We start from the raw sequence: 20,837 nt of genomic DNA, 5'->3' as shown, positions 1-20,837 counted from the left end.
GGTTCTTTGAAATAATAAACAAAATAGACAAGCCTTTAAGCAGACTCATCAAGATAAAAAGAAATAGGATCCAAGTAAACAATATTAGAAATGAAAGAGGAGAGATTATAACTGATACCACAGAAATACAACGGATTGTAAGAAACTATACAAACTATATGCCAAGAAATCTGAAAACCTAGGTAAAATGGACAAATTTCTAGAAAAATATAATATTCCAAAACTCAATGAAGAAGAAATAGAAAGCCTGAACAGACCAATAACTGCTGGCAAAAATGAAGCAGTAATCAAAAAACTCCCAGCACACAAAAGCCCTGGACTGAAGTTTCACAGGAGAATTTTACAAAACATTTAAGGAAGAGATAACCCCTATCCTTCTCAGACTATTCCAAAAAATCTAAGAAGACGGAAGGCTCCCAGACTCTTTTTATGAAGCCAGCATCATCCTAATCTGAAAATCAGATAAAGATACAACAAAGAAAGAAAACTAGAGGCCAATATCACTGATGAATATAGATGCTAAAATCCTCAAGGAAATACTGGCAAACCACATCCAGCAGTACATTAAAAAGACCATACACCATGATCAAGTGGGATTCACCCCAGAGATACAAGGATGGTACAATATTTACAAATCAATAAATGTAATATATCATGTAAACAAAAGCAAAGACAAAAATCACATGATCATACCAATAGAGGCAGAAAAACCACTACATAAGGTACAGCACCCATTTATGATAAAAACACTCAGCAAAGTGAGAGTAGAGGGAGCATACCTCAACATAATAAAGGCCATATATGAGATATCTACAGCCAACATCATACTCAATGGGCAAAAAATAAAGCTTTCCCACTAAGATCAGGAACAAGACAAGGATGTCTGCTTCCACCCCTCCCATTCAACATAGTATTGGAAGTTCTAGCCACAGCTGTACAACAAGAAAAAGAAATAAAAGGCATCCAAATTGGAAAAGAGGAACTATAACTGTCATTGTTTACAGATGACATTATAGTATACATAGGAAATCCTATAGACTCCACCAAAAAACTATTCAACCTAATAAGTGAATTTGGCAAAACAGTGGGATACAAAGTCAACGTTCAGAAATCAAAGGCATTTTTGTATACCAACAATGAAATATCATAAACAGAAATCAGGAAAAAGATCCCATTTGAGATAGCAACAAGAAAAACAAAATACCTAGGAAGAAACCTTACCAAGGAGGTAAAAGACCTGTACTAAAAAAAACTATACAATACTGAAGAAAGAAATTAAGGAGGACACAAACAAATGGAAGCATATACAGTGTTCATGGATTGGAAGAATTAACATCAGCAAACTATCCATACCACCCGAAGCAATTTACAGATTCAATGTGATCCTTATTAAAGTACCAATGACATATTTCACAGATATAGAACAAACATTTCAAAAATTTATATGGAACCATAAATGATTCCAAATAGCCACAGGAATTCTGAGAAAGATCAAAGTAGGTGAAATCACAATACTAGATATCAAACTGTATTAAAAGTCCACTGTAATCAAAACAGCCTGGTACTGGGATAACAACAGACACATAGACCTATAGAACAGAGTAGAGATCCTAGAAGTAAACCCAAGTCTCTTTGGTCAATTAATATTTGACAAAGGGGACAGAACCATAAAATCGAGCAAAACTAGCCTCTTTAACAAATGGTCTTGGGAGATCTGGACAGCTACCTGCCAAAAAAGCTAACTCAATCATCAACTTACACTGTACAGAAAAATAAATTGAAGGTGGACAAAAGACTTAAATATAAGTCATAACACCATAAGAGTCCTAGAGGAGAACATAGACAGGAAAATCTGAGATATTCCATGCAGCAATATTTTCACTGATATATCCCCTAGAGCAAGGGACATAAAGGAAAGAATAAACAAATAGAACTTCATGAAAATAAAAAGCTTCTGCACAGCTAACAAAAATATCAACAAAAGGAAAAGTGAACCAACTGTATGGGAAAATATATTTGAAAATGATACCTCAGATAAGGGTTTCATGTCCAAAATATATAAAGAACTCACATGACTCAACTCCAGGAAGACAAACAATGCAATTAAAAAATGGGCAAAGGAACTGAACAGACACTTCTCTGAGGAGGACAGACAGAGTGCCCAGAGACATATGAAAAGATGCTCAACATTACTAGCCATCAGAGAGATGCAAATTAAAACCACAGTGAGATACCACTTTATACCATTAAGAATGGCCATCATAACCAAATCAGCAAACAAGTGATGGTGAGGTAGAAAAAAGGGAACCCTGGTACACTGTTGGTGGGAATGCAGACTAGTGCAGCCACTGTGGAAAACAGTATAGAATTTCCTCAGAAAACTAAAAATGAACCTGCCTTTTGACCCGGCAATTCGACTGCTGGGATTATACCCTAAGAACCCTGAAACACCAATTCAAAAGAACCTATGCACCCCAATGTTCATAGCAGCACAATTTACAATAGCCAAGTACCGGGAACAGCCTAAGTTCCCATCAGTAAATGAATGGATCAAAAAATTATGGTACATTTACACAATAGAATACTATGCAGCACAAAGAAAGGAGCTCCTATCTTTTGCAATAGCATGGAAGGATCTGGAGAGCATTAAGCTAAGTGAAATAAGCCAGGCAGTGAAAGACAAATACCATATGCTCTCACCCCTAAGTGGAACCTAATCAACAAAACAAGCAAACATGCAAAATATAACCAGAGGCACTGAAATAAAGAATAAACTGATAGTAACCAGAGGAGAGGTGTGGGGGGGTTAACAGGGGAAAGAATGGGAAGGTTCGTCAAGGAACATGTATAAAGGACACATGTACAAAGCCAAATGGGGTTAGGATGAAGGGTGGGAGGTGAGGAGAGTTGGGGTAGGGGAAGTGATAGGGGGAGAATTGAAACAGCTGTATTTGAATAACAATTTAAAAAGAAACAGGGAAAAAAATTTAAAACAGGAAAGTTCTCTTATTTATTACATAAACCACATCATGGAAACCTTTTATTTTAGTTACCGTGCAGGTTCTCATTAAAGTTAACAAACATATCATAATTGTATTATAACTATTAGAAATAACTAGTAGTGATAACTCTCATATTATTATGGAATAAAATTTACTGTAAGGTGGATCAACACAAACATTAAAAAATGATCATTACCCTGGCTGGGTAGGTCAGTTGGTTGGAGCATCAGCATGTACACCAAAAGGTTGTAGGTTTGATTCCAAGTCAGGGCACATATCCAGGTTGTGGGTTCAATCCTTGAGTGGGGCCAGTACAGTAGGCAAGTGACTAATGTTTCTCTCTCACATTGGCGTCTCTCTGTCTGTCTCTCTGTCTCTCTTTCTTTCTCTCTCTCCTCTCTTCCCTTTCTCTCTAAAATCAATTTTCAAAAAAAACACACCACATCCATACGTGAGGATTAAAAAAAGATCATTACAACAAAATCATTATTCCACTAATTATTCCACTATACTCTCAGGGATTTCATTTCTGCGAAAAGTTTTTTTCTTCTCCTGTTCATCCAGGCAAAATCCAGATAAATTACAATCTCTGGTTCCAAACGTATCTTTACTAATAGTGTTGTTCTCTCAGAGAATAACTTCCTATGATTCTCCCAGTTTTGGAATTTTGCACCCTCTCATAAGCATACGAAAATCACAGCATTTCCCTTTGACCTATTTCAGATTTACATGATAAAGTTCTAATGCTGGGAATTGCATAGTGTCCATTCTTAGCACAGATATCAACCATCTCCTCTGGGCATCAGAATGGAATCCAGATATTTCTCCAATGTGAGAGTATAAAGTCAAAGTGCTCTTGGCATCTGCATAATGTTTTTGCTAAATTTTGCAGGTGGTAAATGAATTCTAGCTTTTCCAAAATGAAACCCATCTAATCACATGCAGGTGAGTGCTTTTCTTGTGGTGTGTATTCAACTGTACAATTTTGTACTTGCTGACTTACACCTCTCTTTCTCCGCCCCCTTTCTCTCTCTCTCTCTCTCTCACACACACACACACATGCACACTTCCAAATTGAGACTGAATCACGTGGGTGTCCCAAAACAGCTAAAGGTTTGGTGCCCAATCAAACTGGTATTTTTGAAGTATTAACTGAACATGTATTAAATAGAGTAAAATTTATTTTGATTAAGTAAAGTATGTATTTATTTATGGTTAGTTAACATAGTTCATGCATTGAATAAACATACCACTTTACTTGTTTCAACCTCTTTCATTTCACAATTTTTTGGTCTGTTATTAATGGACAGTATTTGTTATACTCATGAGAGCAAAGGTAACTCACACGGATATAGTTACAGAGTTACAAAATAAATTTCAGAGTTATTTTATTTGCTTGTTTACTTTTATGTTATCAAAACATTTCCCACTTTTCCCTGCTACTTTTTAAAAAATATTTTTTAAATTTATTTTTAGAAAGAAGGGAAGGGAGGGAGAAAGAGAGGGAGAGAAACATAGATGCAAGAGAAAAACATTGATTGCTTGCCCAACTTAGGCATGTGCCCTGACCTGGAATCAAATCATCCAACTTTTGCTTTGCAGAATGAAGCCCAACTAACTGAGCCACACTGCTCAGAGCTTCCCTTCTCCCTTTTCACTTCAGTTTTCTTTTATGATTTATCAAACCAGGCAAATTCTTGTAAAGCACACTAACAACTTGTAAATTTAGAATCATTCATTTCTAACAATAGACCTATTTAAAACACTACTGAGGATAGGGCAAAAGACCTGAACAGACACTTCTCCAAGGAGGACAGACAGAGGGCCCAGAGACACATGAAAGGATGCTCAGTATCATTGATCACTAGTTATCAGACAGATGCAAATTAAAACCACAATGAGATACCACTTCACACAGGTCAGCATGACTACCATAAAAAATCAACAAAAAAGAAGTGCTGATGAAGTTGTGGAGAAAAGGGAACCCTAGTGCACTGTTGGTGAGAATGCAGACAGGTGCAGCCACTGTGGAAAACAGTATAGAATTTCCTCAGAAAACTAAATATGAACCTGCCTTTTGACCCAGCAATTCAACTGCTGGGGTTATACCTTAAGAACCCTGAAATACCAATTCAAAAGAACCTATACACCCCAATGTTCATAGCAGCACAATTTACAATAGCCGGGTACTGGAAACAGCCTAAGTGCCCATCAGTAAATAAGTGGATAAAAAACCCCTCATTTTTTGGGGTACATTTACACAATGCAATACTATGCAGCAGAAAGAAAGAAGGAGCTCCTACCCTTTGCAGCAGGATGGATAGAACTGGAGAGCATTATGCTAAGTGAAATAAGTCAGGCGGTGAAAGACAAATATGATATGCTCTCACCTCTAAGTAGAATCTGATCAACAAAACAAAAGAGTGAGCATATAGAACCAGAGTTATGGAAATAAAGAACAAACTGACAGTAACCAGAGGGGATGGGGGGATCAGATAACGGGGGAAAGAATGGGAAGGTTCGTCAAGGAACATGTATAAAGGACCCATGGACAAAGACAATGGTGCGGTGGGGAGGACTGAATGTGGGAGGTGGCGGTGGGTAGGGTAGAGGAGAATAATGGAGGAGAAATGGGGACAACTGTAATTGAACAATAAAAAAAAAGCATTTCTATCACAATAAAACAAATACATAAAATACTCTGAGTATAAAACTTACAACTGACTGAATTACCAAATTCAGATGATTCTACACTAGGACAGTGGTTAGGCTTGTAGTAACAATGTACAAAATATTCAATAGAGATAGATCAGCAATGCCAACAACTTTTTGTTATTTTTATGAAATTATTCAGCAGAGATAGTTCAACAATGGCAACAATTCTTATTAACTTGCTTCCATTCCATGAAGGGGCTGAAATAATTTTTTTCTTGCCAATTTCCTAAATGTTACATTTTAAAATGTGGGTTAACAGATGCCATGTTTCCATTTATACCAATAATGTTACACTGGTATGCAGTGGTGCCTGGGAAGCTGCCAGTCCTTAAACTAGCTGTGTTCAACCAGATATGCAAATGTATCCATGAATCCATCTGTTAGGCATCAAAAAAGACAATACTTAGACAAATACTCCTTCAGACTAAATGTTTACATGTTAAATGCTAAATATACACTGAAGGATTTGAATCAAGGAACTTGCAAACATGACTCAGTCACACATCTGGCTCAGCCTTGTCTGGATGTCAGAGTGCACCAGTCATTTTGAATTTATTTATAGTGAGACAAATCAAGTTGCAATCCATGTGGTCTCAAAGGTCTCCTTAGATAATGAAGACCTATGATACTCTCTGAACTATGGCTGACTCCCCAACTTTATACAGTAGTATCCCCTTATTAATGGGAATACGTTTCAATACTCCCAGTAGATGCCTGAAACACAAACCTTGTACATATTATATACTTTCCTGTACACACATACACTTACAGCTTCTCTTTGGCATATCTGAATTACCACCATCACTACTTTTGCAATTTGGAGTCATTATTAATAAAGTAAAGGTTATTGAAAATAAGCACTGTGATACCCTGACAGTAGATCTGATAACCTAAGCAGCTATTTAAGTAACTAAAGGTCAGACAGCATATACAACTTGCGTACTTTGAACTAAGGGATGATTCATCGTGTGATGTATGTAGCTGGACAGCACGAGATTTTATAATGCTACTCAGAACAGTGCGCAATTTAAAATATAAATTGTTTTAATTTCTTTTTTATTGAATTTATTGGGTGACATTGATTCACAAAACCATACAGGTTTCAAGTGTACAACTCAACAAAACATCATCCACACACTACACTGTGCATCTATTGCCCCAACCAAAGTGTTCTTCCATCCTTATTTCCTCGCCTTTACCCACCCTCACCTACCACCCACTTTCTTTTTCCTTGGCTACCAGCACACTGTTGTACTTGTCTATATGTTTTATATATATATATTTATATATATATATATATATTTTTTTTTACTTAATCTCTTCACCTTCTTTCATCCAGTCTCCTAACTCCCCTCTCCTTCAACAGTTGTCAGTCTGTTCCATTTATCTATGATTGTTTCTGTTTCATCTGTCAATTTATTTTGTTCTTTAGATTCCACATATAAGTGAGAGCATATGATATTTATCCTTCTCTGACTGGCTTATTTTACTTAAGCCAGTCAGAGAAGGATAGTCCATCCATCCTATTGCAAGAGATAAGATTTCCTTTTTTTTATTTTGTAAGCCTGAGTAGTATTCCATTGTGTAATTGTACCACAGCTTTTATTTTTACCCACTCATCTACCGATGGGTACTTAGGCTGCTTCCAGATCTTGGCTATTGAAAATAATGCTACAATGAACTTAGGGGTGCGTGTATTCTTTCAAATTAATGTTTTGTTTTCCTTTAGATATATTACCAGAAGTGGAATCTCTGGGTCATAAGGCATTTCCATTTTTATTTTTTTGGGGGGGCGTGGGGAAGGCTCCAAACCCATCCTGCCCCTTTACTTAGAATTTCTAAAAGTCCCAATCATTGTTTTTCAACCATTCTTTTATTTTTTAAATATTTTATTTTTTATGCTATTACAGTTGTCCCAATTTTTCCCCTTTGCCCCCCTCCACTCAGCCCATCCCCCACTTCCATAGTCAGTCCCTACATTGTTGTCCATGTCCATGGACACTTCATATATGTGTTTTGACTAATTCCTTCACCTTCTTTCAATCATTCCCTGCCTCCTCTCTCCCCTCTCACAGCTATCAGTCTGTTACATGATTCTATGCGTCTGGTTCTATTTTGTTCATCAGTTTATTTTGTTCATTAGATTCCTCTTATAAGTGAGATCATATGATATTTTTCTTCCATCAACTGGCTTATTTCACTTAACATAATAGTCACCAGTCCATCCATGTTGTCAAAATGTAGGAGTTCCTCCTTTCTTTTTGCTTCTTAGTATTCCATTGTGTAAATGTACCACAGCTTTTTTATCCACTCATCTACTGATGGGCACTTAGGCTGTTTCCCAATCTTGGTTATTGTAAATAGCTCTGACATGAACATAGGGGAACATAAATTCTTCTGAATTGGTGTTTTGGGATTCTTTAGGTACATTCCCAGCAGTGGAATTGCCAGGTCAAAAGGCAGTTCCATTTTTAGTTTTTTGAGGAAATTCCATTCTGTTTTCCACCCACAGTGACTGCACCAGTCTGTATTCCCACCAACAGTGGGTTCCATTTTCTCCACAGCCTTGCTGGCACTTGTTGTTTGTTGATTTATTAATGATAGCCAATTTGGCAGGTGTGAGGTGATATCTCATTGTGGTTTTATTTTGCATCTCTCTCTGATGGCTAGTGAGGTTGAACATTTTTTCATCTATCTATGGGCCCTCTGTATGTCCTCTGTGGGAAACTGTCTGCTCAGGTCCTTTTCCCATTTTTTGGATTTTTTGTCTTCCTGGTGTTGAGTCATATAAGCTTGTTATATAGGATCTGGCACAGATAATGCCCCTTTTTATTACAAAATCTTTTATTTCAAAATCATAAGCATGTAATGCTGTACCATAACATCACACTCAAGTACACCATGTGACATTTTAGGGGAAATGTTCAAATTAAAACTATAAATTATTACACCCATATTATTATCCTACCAAGCACACTCAAGAAGGCATTAGTTCTGCCATACCCTATAGACTGTGGAGATTAAACCCTTGTCTGATGTATTATTGGCAAATATATTCTCCCATGCAGTCAGTTCCCTATTCATGTTGATGATGGTGTATCTTTAGCTGTTCAGAAGCTTTTTAATTTGATGTAGTCCCACTTGTTTATTTATTTTTTTCTTTATTTCTTTTGCCCTAGCAGGGGTGTCCAAACTTTTAGTGTATCCGGGCAACACTGGAAGTAGTGTTCTCTTGGGCCACACATTAAATACACAAACACTAATGAAAACTGATGAGCAAAAAACAATTTTAAGTAGATTTACAACTTTGTGTTGGGTTGCATTCATAATCATACTGGGCTGCAAGTGGCCAGTAGGCCACAGGTTGGACACTTAGGGGATATATCAGCAAACTATTGCTATGCAAGATATCTGAAATTTTACTGCCTATGCTTTTCTCTAGGATATTTATGGTGTCATGACCTATATTTAAGTCTACTCTATTTTGAGTTTATTCTGATATATGGTGCAAGATGGTGGTCTAGTTTCATTTCTTTGTATCTACCTGTCCAGATCTTCCAACACAATTTATTGAAGACACTGTCTTTACTCCATTGACAAGAGCCTCCTTTGTCAAATATTAATTGACCATAAGGGTGTGGATTTATTTCTGGGTTCTCTGTTCTGTTCCATTGATCTATGTGTCTGTTCTTATGCTAGTACCAGACTGTTTTGATTACACTGACCTTGTAGTATAGTTTGATGTCAGGTATTGTGATCCCTCTAACTTTGTTCTTTCTCAGAATTTCTAATAATATTTGGGGTCCTTTTGGTTCCATATATATTTTTGCAATATTTGTCCTAGATCTTTGAAATATATCATTAGTATCTCAATAGGAATTGCATTGAATCTATAGATTGCTTTGGATAGTATGGGCATATTAAAGATGTTAATTTTTCCAATCCATGAATATGGTATGTATTTCCACTTATTTGTATCTTCCTTAATGTTTCTTCAGTGTCCTAAAGTTTTCCAAATACAGGTTTTTTACCTCCTTGGTTAAATTTTATTCCTATGTACTTTATTTTCTTTGTTGCAATAGTAAATGGAATTGTTTTCTTAGTTTCTTTTTCAGACAGTTCATTGTAGGTATATAAAAATGCTATCAGTTTCTGAATATTGATTTTATATTCACTACTCTACCAAATTTATTTATTAGGTCTGCCAAATCCATTTATTAGGTTGACTAGTGTTTTGGTAAAGCCTCATTAAGTGAGATTCATTCCAGGGGTTCAAGGATGGTACAATATCCACAGATTAATAAATGTGATACATCACATAAAGAAAATGAGAGACAAAATCACATGATCATATCAATAGATGCAGAAAAAGCATTTGATAAAATCCAGCAGCCATTTATGATAAAAACACTCAGCAAAGTGGGAATAGACAAAGCATACCTCAACATAATAAAAGCCATATATAAAAAATCTTTAAAAGTGTTTCCCTTAATATCAGGAACAAGATAGGTGTGTCTGCTTTTACCACTCCTATTCAACATAGACCTAGAAGTCCTAGCCACAGTGATCAGACAAGAAGAAATAAAAGGCATCGAAACTGGAAAGGATGACGTAAAACTGTCATTATTTGCTGACAACATGATTCTGTACATAGAAAATCCTATAGGTTCCTCCATTTGTCATTTTTTGAGGAAGCTTCATACTATTTTTAACAGTATGTGGAAACAGTATCTTGCAACAATGGCTGCACCAGTCTGCATTCCCACCAGCAGTGCATGAGAGTTCCCTTTTCTTCATGTCCTCACCAGCACTTGCTGTTTGTTAACTTATTGATAATAGCCATTTTGATAGGTGTAAGGTGATATTTCATTGTAGTTTTAATTTGCATCTCTCTGATGATTAGTGACAGTGAGCATTTTTTCATATGTCTATTGGTCATCTGTATGAGGTCCTTTGCTCATTTTTAATTGGGTTGTTTGTATTCTTAGCATTGAGTAGTATAAGTTCTTTATATATTTTAGAAATTAACCCTTTATCAGATATATCATAGGCAAATATTTTATCCCCTTTAGTGGGTCTCCTTTGCATTTTGTTGATGGTAAAACATAAATTATTTGTCTCTGGAATTTTCCATTTAGTATTTGTGTACTGCAATTGTCCACAGGTAACTGAAACCACAGAAAATGAAATGCAGATGAGGGTGGACTACTGTATTAGTTTCTGACATTTAAAATATCTTAAGTCAGTGATTCTAGCCCCTTGAAAAAACATGTTGCAGCATATAATTTAGATTATTTCAACAGCGCCCATTCAATCTTGGATCATTATTTCCAGTGCATTCTAGCAATGCTTCTTTTGTAAAGCCACTTTGCACAATAGTGCTAGGAACAATAGAATGTTACTTAGCAATAATTATTTGTACAGTTTTCAAAACAAGTGAATCTCTCAGCAGTTGGGAGCTTTGCCCAGAGGTCTGGGCTTGCCCCTGGCATGGTAACTAGCTCTTCTTCATGAGTTCAAGCAATGTCACACTGCTTTCCAGCCTGCTAATGCACTGACCTCATAAACAGATTCCTAAATTCTCCCCCAGTTTCTGATACTACATTCAGAGAAAACACAACCACTATCAATAGTCATCTTCATGTATGAATGTTAATACTACATTATTAAATAACTCTCAATAATTTGTTTTATAGGGAGAGTTGAGGAAGGGTGACTTTTAGAAGGCAGCCAAAGGAAAACCATTTCAGCTAATCTGGAGCTGGCCTCTGGAAAGCAGTCCTACATATTACAGCTAGGAAGGGCAAAGTAGATCTCACAGTGACCAGCACATTTACCAGTAGCAGAACATGTTATAAAAGAAAACACAGATGTGCGCTGCATGGATTACACTCATACTCTTGTGAGTCGATAGTTTGAGAGCATCGTACTTGAGAAACAATGTTCTTTTGGATGACTAAGAAAGAACTGGAAGGGAATTGGATTGTCACTGACATATATTTCTAAATGTATAGAAATAAGATCTTTTTGTTTGTCATCAACTATAAAGGACAAATTTTCTTCTTTTTCTTTCCTTCTTTTTTTCCAAAAGCTTAGAAATAGAATCATGGGCACTTTCTAAAAGAATAAACAGAAAGCAGACTTTACAACTTTGGGAGAGTTTTTACCCAAGAATTCCCTCTAAAGTAGATTGGAAAATTAATGCTTTCAGAAGAACTTGTTATCAAAAAAATACTGGCCAGCTAATTATCATAAATTATCTTTAGAGTTTTTCTCATTAAGACGTCCATGATATATTTCCACACATACATAAATGAGTAGGATTTTTATCTGTGTCTCCACAGTAGTCCCGTATTTTGCCCCATAAATATATTACAATAAATTTCATTTCCCATCACTTATCACTCATTTACTCATTTCATAAATATAGTCAATAATGCTTACTTGATTTGTAGTTGCAAAGAAATATTAAGCTTTACACTTTTAATAAATATTTCTCAGTGATAAAAGCTATTCTCATATGATCTCACCTATAAGTGGAACCTAGTCAACAAAACAAACAAGCAAGCAAAATATGACCAGAGACACCAAAATAAAGAACTGATAGTAACCAGAGGGGAGGGTGAGAGGGGATAATGGGGGAAAAAGAGGAAGACTCATCAAGGAACATGTATAAAGGACCCATGGGCAAAGCCAAAGGAGGGTAAAGTTGAGGGTGGAAAGTATGGATGGGTGAGGTAGTGGGTGTAGAGGGGGGAAAATGGAGAAAACTATACTTACAAAACAATAAAAAGATGTAAAACCAAATTACCTTTTTTGGTTTTTCTAAACAATAATAAAAACATTTTCTAAATGATAATAAAAATTTACAGTACTTAATAACAATAAAATACTATCTTAACTATATTATTAAGTAGTGTTGATCAGTAGTTAATGACAATAAAATATTTATCTTATGTTGGGAACTGCCCTGACTGGTATCAGAAGCTGAAACCCCCGCCGAGGCTAAGGCTAAGGGAACGCCCTTGGAACTGTAAGCCAGCAAGGAGATAAAAGCTTATCTCCCTGGCAGGAATGCTGCTTCTGCTGCTTCATTCATAACTGAACCCCAAAGCTTGGTCGGTTAGCCAAAGACAGGTAAGATTCCCCAAGAGGGGAACGGCTTAAGACAGGCACGATCACTTGGGAGGACCCCCAAAAGAAGGACTTAGGGGGCTGCAGCAAAAGGGGGTGATGGACCCTTACTCCTCGGCTTTGACATAGCCTGAGTTCTCATTGTCTGGGAGAAAATCTCCTTATCTCTTGGTTGCCTTAGTTCCCTTGCTCCACCTAAGCCCAAAACAATGACAAGGTGGTACAGCTCTGTGCTGAAAAGGGCAGATTCCCTGGGTGATCAGGCCTAAGAACGAATATGTAAATTACTGTGAAGCCTGCTTTGTTTAGAATGCTCTCAGTTGAATGAGAGGGGTCCTAGGAGGAAGTTAGTTTGTTCCTCAAGGTCTTACAGCTCTTTGACCCCGACTCAACATAGACCCTCAGACTTCCTTGTTTTCTATGGTTCCTTACTTGCCCCTAATTAGTGCTGTACTTTACCTGAATTATTATGCAAAATGAGCCCAATAAAAGCAGGTTTGGATGGTAAATCGGCGCGCTCCCCACTAGAGGGGGTGGCCATTTCGTCCCTACTTCTCCACAGAAACTAGTCTGTCTCTGTGCATGTTTTTTCTCACGTATCGTCGAGCCATCTGCAGCGTTCCGTGATCACTGCTGGCCAGTGACCCAAGCATCAATCTTAATGAATTTTATTGTTTGCAAGAGCATATACGAAAACTCATAATATTAACTATAGTCAAAAATTGGTTCTCAGACTTCTGGTCAAGATGAAGGTGTAGGTAAACACGGCTCACCTCCTCACACAACCACAGCAAAATTACAACTAAAATATAGAACAACCATCACTCAGAACCATTAGAAAAACTGAGCTATATGGAAATCTGACAACTAAACAATTAAGAGGCCACATTCATCTGGTCAGGTTGGAGATGCGGAGATGTGGAACTGGCTGATATCAACCCCACATGTAGTGGATATAAAATGGATGTATAACTTAGAAGCAAGGGATCCCACCCCCACACCAGACCACCCAGTCTAGGGTTTCAGTGCCAGAAAGATAAGACCCTATGACTTCTGGCTGTAAAATCCAGTGGGGGTTGTGTCAGCAAAAGAAACTTCAGAATTCTTAGGCCTCTCCTCATAAAGGGCCTGTAACAGACTTTGGATTTACTCAGACTCACGCCATCTGAGGTCCAACATGGGGCAGCAGCTTAAAGGGCAGAGCAGCAGATGGGGAGGAACTGAAGTATCTGGCATCAGGGTGAGAGATGGGGAAATCTTCCTCCCAGACAGAACTATGGACAGTGGCCTTTGTATCTTTTTTGAGCCCTCCCACACACAGAGTCACAATGTGTTGGCTCTAAATTTCACAATGGGGTGAAACTTATTCTAATATTTTTATATTACATATCTGAATATTTGAACCATATCTGAATCTCTATCAACCTGGCTCGCATAGTAAGCCCTGCCCTTAGATGATTACCTAAGGGTCTGCCCTATTGTCCTATCCAACTTACTGATCTCCCAAGCAACCCTCCCAACCTGTTAGCAGTGGCTTTCTCATATGAAGGGCTGGACTAGACACAGGCTTCAGACCTTCCTAAATCTGTTCAAACAAGCAACAGCTGAGCCTACACCCCATACTTCTCATTAAGTGGTCCCAGGCCGGACACTAGCAGCAGCCACCTACAGACCATTTTATAGATTATGCCAAGGGGCCCCAGATAGAACACAGATGGAGGATGACCCTGGCCTGCACCACCCAGGAAACTGTAGAGCTTGTGCACCCAGCAGACAGTTGCAGACCATGTCATAGCACTACCCAACCACCTCCACAAGCCATGGAGGGAGGAGGTTGCTGGCCAGGGTCATAGCCCATCATACCAGTTGTCTAGACTGGCTAAATCCCTCCTGTTGACCTGCTGACAGCAAACAAGACTCATCTGCAAGAGAAGGGAGTACTCAGCCCACACGGAGGGAGCATCTCAAGTAGCCAGTGGGGGAGACAGGAGTGGCTGTAGCACTGGACCCTACAGGACACCTAGTACTTTAGGCCATGCTACCAAGACAAGGAGTCAAAGTAGCTCTACCTAATGCATAGAAACACACAGAGGGAGGCTACCAAAATGAGAAGACAAAAAATGTGGCCAAAATGAAAGGACAGAACAAAACTCCAGAAAAAGACTAAACAAAATAGAGATAAGCAATCTATCAGATGCGGAGTTCAAAACACTGGTTATAAGGATACTCAAGGAACTCAGTGGGTACTTTAATGGCATAAAAAATACCCAGACAGAAATGAAGGATATACTGACTAATGAAGGATATACTAATAAAGAACAATTTACAGAAAATCAACAATGGAGTGGATAAAACCAAGAATCAAATCAATGCATTGGAATGTAAGGAAGAAAAAGATATCCAATCAATACAGCAAAGTCAAAGTTTAAAATAAAGAAAATCTTAAAAGCAGCAAGAGAAAATCAGATATTTACTAACAAAGGTGTTCCCATAAGAATGTCAGCTGATTTCTCAAAAGAAACTTTTCAGGCTAGAAGGGTTTGGCAAGAAATATTCAAAGTGATAAAAAACAAGGACCTTCAACCTAGATTACTCTGTCCAGCAAAGTTATCATTTAGAATCAAAGGGCAGATAAAGTACTTCCCAAGCAAGGTAATGCTAAAGGAGTTCATCACCACCAAACCATTATTACATGAAATGTCAAAGGGACTTATTTAAGAAAAAGAAGATCAAAACTATGAACATTAAAATGGCAATAAATACATAACTATCAACAATTGACTCTGAAAAAATAAACTAAGGAAAGCACAAGAAAAGAGACAGAAGCATAGATATGGAGAACATTGGGATGGTGGACAGTGGAGAAGGGGATTTGGGGGAATGGGGGAAAAGGTGAAGGGATTAAAACATCCAAATTGGTAGTTACAAGAATAGATAGGGGAATGTTAAAAGCAAGTATAGGATATGAAACTGCCAAAGAACTTATATGCATGACCCATGGACATGAACAATGGAGGGGGGAATCACTGGAGGGAGTAGGGGTTGCTGGATGGAGGGGGGCAAAGGGAGAAAATTGGGACAATTGTAATAGCATAATCAAATTTAGAAAGTAATAAAATAGCTAAAAATATTGGTTCTCAAATTTCATCATACTCATCCCAGTCAAAAATAGATTCTCAGAAGTCCATAATATTTATACAGTTAAATATGGCTCAGCCTGCGAATGGATACAGTTTTTTTTTTGAATGATGGAAATGTAAGTGGAACCTAATCAACAAAACAAATAAATGAACAAAAAAGAATTAGACATGGCAATAAAGAACAAACTGACTGTGATCACAGCAGAGGGGGGTAATGAGGGAAAGAAGGGGAACATGTACAAGGGACCCATGGACAAGGACAATGGGACAGGCATTGTGTTTGGGAGCAGGGGATGGACAGGGCAGGGGAGAGCAACAGGGGCAAAAACGGGGACAATTGTAACTGAACAACAATAAAAAAAATAAATTAAAAAAGAAAATATTGCCCTGGCTGGCGTAGCTCGGTGGATTGAGCACAGGCTGTGAACCAAAGTGTCGCAGGTTCGATTCACAGTCAGGATACATGCTTGGGTTGCAGGCCATGACCCCCAGCAACCGCACATTGATGTTTCTCTCTCTCTCTCTATCTCCCTCCCTTCCCTCTCTAAAAATAAATAAACAAAATCTTTAAAAAAAAGAAAATGTTCTAAAATTAGAGTGTGATAATGATTATATAATTCTGTATATATATTAAAAAACACTGAATTATGTACTTTAAATGGATAAACTTTATGCTATGCAAAACACATGTCATTAAAGCTATTTTTAAAATAGGTAAATCAATTAAACTAAGAGTTGGTTTCTTTGAAAAGATAAAAACAAACTAGATAGACTAAGATAAAAAGAGAAGAGTCAAGTAAAAAATATTAGAAAAGGAAGAGAAGATATTAAAATTGATGCGATGAAATAAAAAGGATTATAAGAGGTTTCTATGAACAATCATATGCCAACAACTTGGATAACCTAGTAGAAATAAATTCCTCAAAACATACAGTCTAACAAGACTGATTCATGAAAAAATAGTAAATCTGAACAGACCTACAATGAATAAGGATATTGAAATAGTAACCAAAACAACCCAACAAAGAAAAGCCCAGGCTCAGACAGCTTCAGTGGTATATTCTATCGAACTTTTAAATAAGAATTATGCCAGTTCTTCTTAAAACCTTCCAGAAAATTGATGAAGAGAGAAATTTCCAAACTCACTTGATGAAGCCAGCATTACCCTGATAACAAAGCTAGGCAAAAATAATCTATCAAGAAAAGAAAACTATCAGCCAGTATCTCTGATAAATAAAGGTGTAAAAAAAATCCTCAAAAATTTAAAAAAAAAACTGAATTCAAAAGCACATTAAAATGGTCTATCCAATGAACAAGTGGGATTTATCTCTGGAATGCAAGAATAATTCAACATATGAAAAGCCATCAATGCAATATACATATTAATAAAATGAGAAATAAAAATCACATGAAAATCCCAATAGATGCAAAAGAAGCATTTGACCAAAATTTAACACTCTTCCATGTTAAAACAAACTGCTCATCAAACTAGAGACAGAAGAAAATAACTTAACATAATAAAAACCATATGTGAAAAGCCCACAGCTAAGATCACATTAAACTGTGAAAAACTAAAAACTTTTCCTCTAAGATCAGGAACAAGATTAGGATACCACTTCTATTCAACGCATTACTGAAAGTACACTAATCTGAGCAGTTGGGGGGCAATAAAAGGCATCTAAATCAGAAAAGAAGAAATAAAGTATCTGTTTACCTATGACATGATCTTATATGTAGAAAACACTAAAGATTCTACATATTTAAAAAGCAAACTATTAGAACTAATAAATGTATTCAGCAAAGTTGTGAGACACCAAATCAATATACAAAAATCAGTTGTATTTCTATTGTATATACTAACAGCACACAACCCAAAAAGGAAATTAAGAAAACAAACCAATTTATAATAGCATGAAAAAGAATAAAGTGCTTAGAAGTAAACTTAATCAAGGAGGTGAAAGACATACATTGAAAAGTACAAAACACTGATGAAAGAAATAAAAGAACACACAAATAAATGGAAAAGCATCATGAATAGGAAGACTTAGTATTGTTAAAATGTCCATACTGCACAAAGCAACCTACAGATTCGATGCAACCCCTATCAAAATCCTTATGATATTTTTACAAAAATAGAAAACAATTCTAAAATTTATATGCAACCACAAAGGACTCAAAAAATCTTGTGAAAGAAAAACAAAGTTGATTTATTTATGATGGTCATTTTGATTGATGTGAAGTGGTATCTCATTGTGGTTTTAATTTGACAAGTGCTGGAAGGAACCTAAGTTCCCATCAGTAAATGAGTAGATCAAAAGACTATGGTACACTTACACAATGGAATACTACATAGTTGAAAGAAAGAGGAGCTCCTACCCTTTGCAACAGCATGGATGGCACTAGATAGCATTATGCTAAGTGAAATAAGTCAGGCAGTGAAAGACAAATACCATATGCTCTCAGCTCTAAGTGGAACCTAATCAACAAAACAAACAAGCAAGCAAAATATAACCAGAGACATTGAAATAAAGAACAAACTGACAGTAACCAGAGGGGAGGAGGAAACGGGTAACAGGGGAAAGAAGGGGAAGTATCTTCAAGGAACATGTATGAAGGTCCCATGGACAAAGCCAAATGGGAAGTAGGATTGACGGTGGGAGGTGGGGTTGGGTGGGGCAGGGGAAAGTGGTAGCAGGAAAATGGAGATAACTGTACTTGAGCAACAGTAAAAAAAGAAAAAGCAGAAAAAAAGTATAAAACAACATTGAAGGCCTCATAGTTTGAGTTCAAAACATATTACAAAACTATAATAATCAAAATAGTATGATATTAGTGTAAGACAGACATATAGACCAAAGGAACAGGACAGAAATCCCAGAATTAAACCCACGCATACACACTTAAATGATGTTTGACCAGGACACCAAGACTATGTAATGGAGAAAGACTATTCTTTTTCTTCAACAAGTGGTGCTGGGAAAACTGAAGGTCCACATGCAAAAGAATGAAATTGGTCCCCTATCTAATACCATTTACAAAAATTAACTCACAATAGATTACAGACTTAACCATAAAATCCAAAACTACAAAACTCATAGGGGAAAACTTTATAACATTGGTCTAGGCAATGATTTTTTGGATATAACAAAAGCACAGTCAACAAAAGCAAAAATAGACAAGTAGAACTACATCAAACTAAAAGATTTCTACACAAATGAAACAGTCAACAGAGTGACAAGGAGACCTACAGAATGGGACAAAATATCTGCAAACCACATACCTAATAAGGAGGTAATGTCCATAACCTATAAGAAATTCCTACAACTCAATAACAAAAAACAAAAAGCTAAAACAAAAACTGCACAGAAAACCCAACCAATAATATGGTTAAGAAATAGACAAAGGACTTAAACAGACATTTCTCCATACAAATAGCCAACAGGTATAAGAAAAGGTACTCAGAATCACTAATCATCAGAAAACATAAATCAAAACCACAATAAAGTACATAACCTTAAATCTGTTAGGATGGCCATTACTAAAAAAAGGAAAAAAAAACAGAAAATAAATGTTGGTGAAGGTGTGGAGAAATTGAAACCCTTAGGTACTGTTGGTGGGAATGTAACATGGTACAGCTGTTGAGCAAAACAGTAATGAGGCTCCTTAAAAATAGAACTGCCATACACCCAAGCAATTCTACTTTTGGAGATACAGCCAAAAGAATTGAAATCAGGATATCAAAGGGATATCTGCACTTGCACGTTCACTGTAGCATTATTCACAGTTCTCACAATGTAGAAACAACATAAAAGTTCATCAGTGGAGGAATAAAGAAAATGTATCACAAACACACACAGGCTTATTGATACAACAGAATATTATTTAGCCATAAAAAAGGAAATCCTGTCATCTGCTACAGTATGAATGAAACTTGAGGACACAATGTAAGTGAAATAAGCCAGTCACAAAAGGACAGATACCACATGATGCCACTTATATGAGGTATTTAAAGTTGTAAACCTGTTACAGGGTGCAGCCAAGAGGGGGGACCCCAAATGGGCATTTGAAATGGGGTCCAGAACTTAAGGTGTCCAGGAGATTTTAAGATGTCTCCAGCCCCCCCACCCCATGGTGTGGGTTGGGGGAAGGGCCAAATGGAGCAGGGCCATTGAGAGCTGTTTTGCATAGCAACAGCCTTGCAGCTACCCTCTGGCGTGGTCATTTAACATATCTATAGCCTTTGGCTGGTCGCTTAGATATGTTACATAGCTGTGATCATTTCTGAGCCAGGGGAATGGAAGTAACTTCCCCACCAAGACATGACTGGGGGCAGATCCCCCAAGCTACAGCGCCTGCATGGGAGCTCGGAGAAGATTGGCTCCAGGACATGGGCCACACCTGCCCAGACTCATGATGGCAGCCCAGTAAAGCTGGAAGGATATGAATTCTGGCAAGTGAAGCCGAGTGTGGGAGGAGTCGGAAATGAGGCTGCAGAGGAAGATTGGCTGCGGGGATTTAAAACCCAGACTTGGCGGCCATTAGGAGAGAGAACCGTGGTGCTTTAGGAAGGAGAACCATACTGCCTTGAGAAGGAGAACCATGCGCAGCCCTGAGAAGGAGAGCCATGCGCATCCCAGAGAGAGAGAACCATGTGGCTTTGGCAGAGTAGAGATTCCCGCAGCCCTGAGGAGGGAGAACCATGCGGCCTTGACAGAGTGGAGACTCCCGCAGCCCTGGAAGAGAGAACCACGTGCCTGTGCCAGAGTGGGGACCCCCACAGCTTTAGAAGGGGGAACCACCACCTGGTTTTAGCAGAGATCCCGGCGACTCAGCCGAGGGTGCCGGG

The 20,837-nt window shown here is 37.5% G+C and overlaps 1 protein-coding gene across 4 annotated transcripts in view; it reads right to left on the bottom strand.

The window, feature by feature from the left end:
• The window catches only part of ENOX1 (ecto-NOX disulfide-thiol exchanger 1), a 628,394-nt gene that overhangs the window by 436,493 nt on the left and 171,064 nt on the right, over nt 1–20,837 (bottom strand). The window lies entirely within an intron of this gene.

Source organism: Phyllostomus hastatus, unplaced genomic scaffold (genome assembly GCF_019186645.2).
Source record: "Phyllostomus hastatus isolate PE091 unplaced genomic scaffold, TTU_PhHast_1.1 phas_contig_29, whole genome shotgun sequence".
Taxonomy (NCBI): domain Eukaryota; kingdom Metazoa; phylum Chordata; class Mammalia; order Chiroptera; family Phyllostomidae; genus Phyllostomus; species Phyllostomus hastatus.
Note: the sequence above shows the minus strand (reverse complement) of the source record. Positions and strands in the feature narration are given on the sequence as shown.